At 35.5% G+C, this 7,194-nt stretch overlaps 1 non-coding gene across 1 annotated transcript; it reads left to right on the top strand.

The window, feature by feature from the left end:
* Nucleotides 1-7,087: 7,087 nt before the first annotated feature.
* LOC113767160 lies at nucleotides 7,088-7,194 on the top strand. The gene has a single exon (XR_003467882.1). It is a non-coding gene; the product is annotated as a small nucleolar RNA R71 (small nucleolar RNA).

Below are 7,194 nucleotides of genomic sequence, written 5' to 3'. Positions count from 1 at the left end.
TGATCTTCGAAAAGTTAATTTTTATGCTCTCAGCTAAATTTTGAAAACCCGATGATTATTCCGTGAATGTGAGAGAATGGGTATGTTTTCAATTGATTTTGAAAACTTTGATGCTCATAAATATTGTTCAAGCTTGATTTCGAAATGAAAACGTTTGTTAGTAACTTAGTATTTGCATGGTAAATTTGATTACTTAAAACTCTAAACTAGTCAAGGAAAAAATTTGATTCAAGACTATTGAATTGCTGTAAGCTTGTTTATTAACCATGAAAATTTGGTTAAAACCTTAGATAAGATCGTGTTACAAGTCTTGTCTTTGCATATGTATACATGCTAGAGGTTTTAAACGCTTGAAATTATGGTTTATAATGCAATAAGAAATAATTGCTGGACGCTAAGGGCTAGTGGAATAACTGTTATATGCATCTCAGTTCTGATAAAATTAACTGCTGAAGTTACTTGATAGTATTTATATGTGATTGGAAAAACCCTTGTGGTTTAGTTGATGGAAGTGTTTGAAAGCTTCGCAGTTATTTTGCTCAGTTGTGATTTGAAATAGTGTTAAACATCAAGGGCTAATGATTGACGAAGCCCTAGTGACAATGTTAATTTAAATGTGACTTTTGCAAAATTTACAGAGCTGAAATATTACGTGCTTGTGAACCGGAATCGAAAGAATTCCATTTCGACCTTGTGAATTCCAGAAAGTTTTGAGTAAAGCTTTTCAAATACGTCTTCGTCTAGTGTTAAACGATAAAACTTAGTATCGTACTTTAAAATTGGAAATGCTTGTGTAGGGATTTCCTACACCTTGCCGACTCGATATATATTTTTTTTCCCTTTAGTTAAATTAATCTTATTCCTTGTAGGAAAATGACTTTTCTAGTTCTAAACCCTAGGCTTCGTATTACTTCCTTTTCTGTTCTCTGGTGCTTGTCCTTGGATAGTTGTCGGTAGGAAAAGTTCCAAAATAAGAGTTTTAATAATTTTAATTAAAAAACGTAGAAACTTGCTCGGCAAGAAACTTTATTTTAGGTAAAATAGTTTTAGTGACAATTTTTGCAAGAACCGTAGCTTTAAAGAAATTTTTCAAAGTATCTTTCTAGCTTTGATATTAAGTGGTTCGTCGACTTATTTCAAGAAAATAATACTAGTTACTTTTTAAGGAAAAGTATCTCAAGGAAAACTATAAGAAACATTTTTTTTCTACTTTTGTCAAGTTTCAACCTAAGTAGATTTTTGAAATTACTATGAGAAAGTAAACTAGTGATATATTAGATAATCCTCTATACGTATAAACTTAAAAACTGAATAGAAAACTTATAGTTTCAAAACTTGGTATTTTAGGATATTGCGAGGACGCGGAATTTGATTCTCAACTTGACATCTGAACTTCACTCTTGGTGAGTGTCCCTGCTTGTTCTATGCCTACTTGATTAAAGTGCTTTCTTGACTTGATATGTGATAATTGGATAATGATTTTCTGATCCATCGAAGTGAGCGGTGTGTACTTTATCACACTAGCCTTTCGAGCGGTGACTTGTGTGAAATATTTTAGTGAATCCAAGCATTGTGACGTCGCTGGGTGAATCCCTCGACCAATTTCCTGAGGGTATACGCAAGTATACTGCTCCCAATTTCCTAAGGGTATATCTCGAGTATACTGCTTCCTTTATTTTGTCGTGCGGGCCCGGAACTGGGGTATGTCTGGTGCCCGGAGTAAGAAAAATAAGAGAATCTACATGGACCGTAAATAGTGAGAGTTGACGGAGGGTCAACTACGATAACTTTTGATCAAGCGAGGCAAATGGCTCTTGAGAGCCCCTGTATCCTACCTTGTGCTGTTATACGCTTTCCTAGTTGTTTACTTCAGTTGAAATCAATACGTGTTAGTTGTTTTATTTAATTGCATGTTGTGGGGCACCACTGAGGTTTAGCTCACCCCACGTTTATTTGTTTTCCTTGACAGGTTCTGGCGATTAAAAGCCTTAGGACGTGTTCGTGTTTATTTTTGGATATAAGTGAATGCTATGACTTCTTTTGTGGGTTGTATTGTGTTCCAGACTGGAATAATGTACTTTTAATTTTGGAATTGCCACTTGAAGCTGGAAAATGTGTAAACCCTAATTCGAGCGTTTGGCTTGTAAGTTTGTATTAGGGATGTATGTAATTATCTATCCAGATTTGTACGACTTTACACCTTGGTAGGTAGCACGTGGGACGTTTAAGAGCCGTCGATTGGCTATTTTAAATCACTGCTATCGCTGAAATTAATGGGTTTTAGTAACTGGCCATTTCGGAAGGATTGATATTGTAATGGTTTAGGATATTCTTCGCAAGGATTTGGGTTAGTGTACTTGCGTGAGTCCTGGCGAGAGTTGGGCAGACGGCCCGCCAACCCTCTGGTTCGCCTTAGGGAGAAGTGGGGTCGTCACAATTGAAGGCAATCTTCACCCAAGATTTAACCATATATTTGGGGTATTACTTGCAAAAGAACATTCTGGATATTGGGGATATGAAACCCAGTTCTTAAAAATCATTTTTGCAAGGTTCAGTGGTGAGTTCAAATCTGTCAAAAGAATTTGATTGTTAAATCTAATGGGTTATTGCTTTGGAACTTGGAAGAGCACTAAAACCTTAACTTTGGGAAGATTAATATCAGGTAGAGACTGGTTTAAACATCATGAGTAATAAGGAAGATATTTTAATTGTTTAACTTAAAGATTAGGAATTATTCCAGCAATGTATTATGAACAGAAAATCTGGCAGGTGGAGTAACAAGAGATGATGAGCAAATTTTGCCAAGGCAAATGAGCAAATCTAGGGAAGTAGTCTTCATGGAAGTGGTAGAGTTTCGAGTCTACTTCGCGGAGGTGTCTTTAGTTTCTGGTTTCAATGTGTATACCTGAAGTTAGGACCAAAACACTAGCAACTGGTTGAATCTGAAATTTTCGTAAGACGTAGTAGAAGTTATAAGTATCGCAGAATGAGACCAATTCAGTCCACACGAATTAAGAGTGTTTATTTATAGACAGTTGGATGATACTTTTGTATATTATTAGGGTCACACATAAGGGCTAGCTCAAGGGGTGGAAGAGTAAAAGAAGTTAGTCGAAGTTGAGGTGAGTACTTCACACTATCCTTGTATTTGTAACAACGAACATTTATGAATTGGGACATTACTTTACTATATAAAAATTCGGATCATATATGCTATTTTGAATGGAATCTTGATCATGATATGCTTATTTTTTAATGTGTTGAATTAAAATGTTCTAATGTAATGGACCCACTTAATTACGATCATGACTATACTCGGCAGGACCAGGCCCAACTACTATGATTATGAATTCGAATTTGAACTATGACCTTTCCCTAGTGGGGGTTAAACACTAGGCTGTGTACACAGAGACCAATGAAGGCATGATCCTCTAATTAACTTAAAGCTTTTATTTAGTGATTGTTATGAATTCGAAATAGATGCATAATTGTGTTTGCAAATTTGCATATGACTCTATGGTCCTTTTGTAACAGTTGGAGCTATGAATATGAAGTACGAATTGTGTTGTGTTAGTGCTAAATTATATGTATATGTAACGTGTATGATCCGACAGGGATAGTAGGTAGTACTTGCTGAGCTTGCAAAAGCTCACCCCCTTTCTCATCCCATTTTGCAGACAACGATGGAGAATATGAGTTAGTGTTCGTGGAAGAAGAGGAAGAATAGATGGTCAATGGTTGGAGATTGATATAGTGGTCAAACTTATAAGTTTAGCAGCGGGGATTTATCATTATTGTTTATTTTTATTTTCTAGTCATGTTTGAGGGATTCTAGTGTATGGCACTTGACCATAAGTGGGCAAGTTTGACTTTTACTTTCATGATACGTTTACTCCTTATGCTATTTGATGTTGAGCATGGTTTTATTGGATCTTTTCTTTTTTGTAAAAAAGCATCTATCCCCGATATTGTTTGCAAGGTTGAGTAGTAAAGTAAGATGCCTGGTGAGACTTCAAGAGGAGTATACTTCTTGAGTTTCACGACGTGTCGCATTCCAAATCAGGTGGTCGATTTGGGGCGTGACAAATGGTTCCATAAAATCTATACCCCAACATCAAATAGCTCAACTTCCAAATATGTAGTTAGAGGCATTTCATTCTTTCTAGAGATGTTACCAGTTCTTTGGCATTGATCACAACTTTTAACCCAATTTCTAGCATCTCGGTACATAGTAGGCCAGTAAAATCCAGATCACCATATTTTTGTTACGGTTTTAATTGTACTAAAATGACATCCCGTTTCAAGGGTATGACAATGCATTAAAATACTGTGTACGTCTTCTTCCGGAACACATCTTCTAATTATTTCATCTGTACAAAGTTTATAAAAGAATAGTTCCTCCCAAAAATAATGTTTAGCGTCATTTAAAAATTATTTCCTTTGGTGGGAATTCAAACCATTTGGTATCACTCCATTAACTACAAAATTAACTAAATCAGCATACTACGGTGACTTTTGAATTACCATTAAAAACTCATTTGGAAATTCTTCTTTAATGGATGAACGGTCTTCTTGAGGCATGTTTTTCAGTCTAGAAAAATGATCAGCGACTAAGTTCTCGGATCCTTTTTTATTTTTGATCTCCAAATCAAATTCCTGCAATAATAAAATCCATCGAATTAGTCGAGGTTTTGCATCTTTCTTATTTAAAAGATATTTGAGTGATGCATGGTCGGTATAAATGATGACTTTAGATTTTACTAAGTACAATCTAAACTTATCCAATGCAAATATCACTGCTAGCAACTCCTTCTCTGTTGTTGCATAATTGACTTGATCTTCATTTAGCATTTTACTTGCATAATAAATGACATGAAGTCGCTTATCATGCTTTTGTCTAAGAACAGCTCCAACTGCAAAATCACTCGCATCATATATTAATTCGAATGGCAAGCTCCAATCCGATGATGATATTATGGGTGCGGAGACAAGTTCCTTCTTCAACCTATTAAAAGCAAATAAGCACTCATCATTAAAGTGAAAAGGAACATCATTTGCAAGTAATTCACATAAAGGTTTAGCAATTTTGGAGAAATCTTTAATAAATCACCGATAAAATTTCATGTATCCAAGAAAGTTTCGAATGCCTTTCACATTGGTAGGTGGAGGCATTCTCTCAATAACCTCTATCTTGACTTGATCTATCCCAATACCTTGTGAAGAAATTTTGTGCCCTAAAACAATACCCTCACAAACCATGAAATGACATTTTTTTCAATTGAGTGCAAGGTTTGTTTTTTTATATGTCTGCAAAATTAGATCTAAATTGTTAAGACAATGATCATATGTAGATCCAAATACAGAAAAGTCATCCATGAAGATTTTCATGATTTTCTCATTAAAATCAGAGAAAATTGTCATCATGCAACGTTGGAAAGTGGCCGGTGCATTACACAGTCCAAAAGGCATTTTTCGAAATGCAAAAGTGCCGTAAGGACAAGTAAATATGATTTTCTCTTGATCTTTCGGTGCAATGACTATTTGATTGTATCCTGAAAAATCATCCAAGAAACAATAAAATTCATATTCGGCCAATCTTTCTACCATTTGATCAAGAAAAGGAAGAGGGAAATGATCTTTTCTAGTAGCTGCATTCAGTTTTCTATAATCAATACAGACTCGCCATCTAACCACAACTCTAGAGGGAATCATTTCGTATTTTTACCACGTACTATGGTTATTCTCCCTTTCTTTGGCACTACAGGAATAGGAGAAATCCAAACACTATCAGAAATTGAAAAAATTATACCTGCATCCAGTTATTTAAGGATTTCTACTCTTACCACTTCTTTCGTATTTAGATTTAACTTTCTTTAAATCTCAACCACCGGTTTAGAGTTTTCTTCCACAAAATCCTGTGCATACAAATAGTTGGACTAATTCCTTTGATACCAGAAATTGTCCATCCTATAGCCTTTAAATGCTTCCTCAAAACACGTAAAAGCTTTCCTAGTTGTTTCTCATCTAGTGCAACATTGACAATCACCGGCAATGTCTCATTTTCTCCAAGAAATGCATATTTGGAGTGTTTAGGGAGTGGTTTAAACTCAAGCTGTAGAGCTTGCTCACACGATGGTGGAGGTAGCTCTTTGCTCTGCCCTAACTCCTCATACGCATTTCTCCTTTTGTAACGAACCTGTGCCTACAAAAATTCAGTTATTTCTTCAACTTGTTCCTCTTGTAAGTCTACACCATTAAGACAAAGTTTAAGAGAATCATTATCAAGATTAACTTGACTCATCTCTAATGTCAATTCATCACATATGTCAACAGAATAAACATGGTCAGTAAAAGAGGGATACTTCTCCATTTTATTCAAATCAAACTCCACTTCCTCTTCACCAATTTGGAACTTGAACTTACCACGTTTAACATCTATTATTGTACCTGCAATGGCCAGAAATGGTCTACCAAATATAATAGGTACATTGACATCTTTCTCCATATCTAAAACAACAAAATCAACAGGAATAATGAATTTCTGCACTTTAATAAGTATATTCTCCAATATGCCCATTGGACGTCTAATAGACCTATCAGCCAATTGCAAGAAAATGTTAGTACGTTTTGATCCTTCCATCCAAAATTTGAGTGATTACGCCATCCTGAATTGTAGGTATTGTAGTATGGATTATTTTGGGGTGGACGGTTGTAATTGTTGAGATATTGAACCTGCTCGCTGCTAGAACACATAGAATCATCATGGTCTCCTCCACAGTTAATAAAACAAGCAACAACTATTCCTTGATTAGAACTAGAACCAACTTTCCTGTTAAGCATCTTAACCATATTATCCATCTTTGCACTTGACATATTCAAGGTATCTACTTCAAGCATACCCGCAGTTCTCCTTGTATTACCTCATTCGTTAGCTCATTAGTAGTTATTAGCAGCTATTTCTTCAATCAATTGTTGAGTTTCCTCGACTGACTTTTCCATCAATGCTCCTCTCGCTGCCGTATCTACATGCGTCTTTGTTGGATAAGTGAGACCATTGTAAAATGTTTGCACTATCAGCCAATCTGGTAAACCATGATGAGGACATCTTCGTTGTAATTCCTGATGGCGCTCCCAAGTTTCGTACAATGTCTCTCCTTCCTGTTGAGAGAAACTAGTTATATCCATTATAAATTT

This window comes from Coffea eugenioides, chromosome 3 (genome assembly GCF_003713205.1).
Source record: "Coffea eugenioides isolate CCC68of chromosome 3, Ceug_1.0, whole genome shotgun sequence".
Taxonomy (NCBI): domain Eukaryota; kingdom Viridiplantae; phylum Streptophyta; class Magnoliopsida; order Gentianales; family Rubiaceae; genus Coffea; species Coffea eugenioides.
The sequence above is the reverse complement of the archived record's forward strand: the minus strand, read 5'-3'. Positions and strand labels throughout refer to the sequence as shown.